The sequence below is a fragment of the Colobus angolensis genome, unplaced genomic scaffold (assembly GCF_000951035.1).
Source record: "Colobus angolensis palliatus isolate OR3802 unplaced genomic scaffold, Cang.pa_1.0 Scaffold76, whole genome shotgun sequence".
In the NCBI taxonomy this organism is placed as follows: Eukaryota; Metazoa; Chordata; class Mammalia; order Primates; family Cercopithecidae; genus Colobus; species Colobus angolensis.
Window position 1 is genome coordinate 913,112 of NW_012121376.1, and position 1,192 is coordinate 914,303.

The 1,192-nt window shown below is 43.7% G+C and overlaps 1 protein-coding gene across 1 annotated transcript in view; it reads right to left on the minus strand.

Annotated features, from left to right (window-relative positions):
* The window catches only part of LOC105501926 (zinc finger protein 57-like), a 56,343-nt gene that overhangs the window by 13,125 nt on the left and 42,026 nt on the right, over positions 1-1,192 (minus strand). The gene's annotated exons all lie outside the window — the stretch shown is intronic.

Below are 1,192 nucleotides of genomic sequence, written 5' to 3' on the forward strand. Positions count from 1 at the left end.
AGACATAAAACATGCCTCAGAGGACTTTAGACCAGACACAGCTCAGGAAGGAACCTCTGGACATGGCTGAGGAAGGAGTCCCCAAGCCTGAGGATACCTCAGTAGAAACCTCCAAAACTAAAAAGCAAAGACTGAGAGAAAGAGAACAGAATACCCTAGAACTGCGGGACAAATTCAGAAGGCCAGGCGATTCTTTCATCGGAAACCAGAATGGAAGAGTGAGAGGGAGAAAAAAGAGCTGAGGCGATAATGACAGAATTTCCCCAAGTCACAGATACGCAGTCACAGATCTGGGAAGCTCAGAGAACACCAAGTAGAATAAATCCAGAAAAGCCACACGGAGGCATATCACTCTCAAGCTACAGAAATTCAAAAATGAAGGAAAAATCCCAAAAGAAGCTACAGAAAAAGACGTAGACCTATAGAGGAACAAGTGTAAGAATTACACTCAAGTTCTCAGGAACAAGTGAGAAAAGAAATAAGGGAAATAAATACATACATATATATATATTTATTTATATTTATATTTTGAGATAGAGTCTCGCTCTGTCGCCCAGGCTGGAGTGCAGTAGCATGATCTTGGCTCACTGCAAGCTCTGCCTCCCGGGTTTACCCCATTCTCCTGCCTCAGTCTCCCGAGTAGCTGGGACTACAGGCGCCCACCACCACCACGCCCGGCTAGTTTTTTGTATTTTTCGTAGAGACGGGGTTTCACCGTATTAGCCAGGATGGTCTCGATCTCCTGACTTCATGATCCGCCCGCCTCGGCCTCCCACAGTGCTGGGATTACAGGCGTGAGCCACTGTGCCTGGCCGAAATGAGGGAAATATTTAAAGTGCTTAGACAAAGATAACCACCGACCCAGGGATCTACATCCTGCAAAATTATCTCTCAAAACTAAAGGACAAATGAAGACTTTCTCAGACATAAATTGAAGAAATTTGTTACCAGTAGGCCTGTCTTGCATGACATGTTGGAAGAACTTGTTTAGAAAGAGAGAGCTGTAGGGAGAAACAGATGAATTCACTATTATAGTTGGCATCTGTAGTCCTCTATCAAAAATGGGTGGATCCAACAGGCAGAAATTCAGTAAGAACATGTTGAACTCAACAGGACCATCCATCAACTGGATATAATGGACACCTACAGATCACTCCATTCAGCAACAGAATATGTGTTCTTTTTTTTTTTT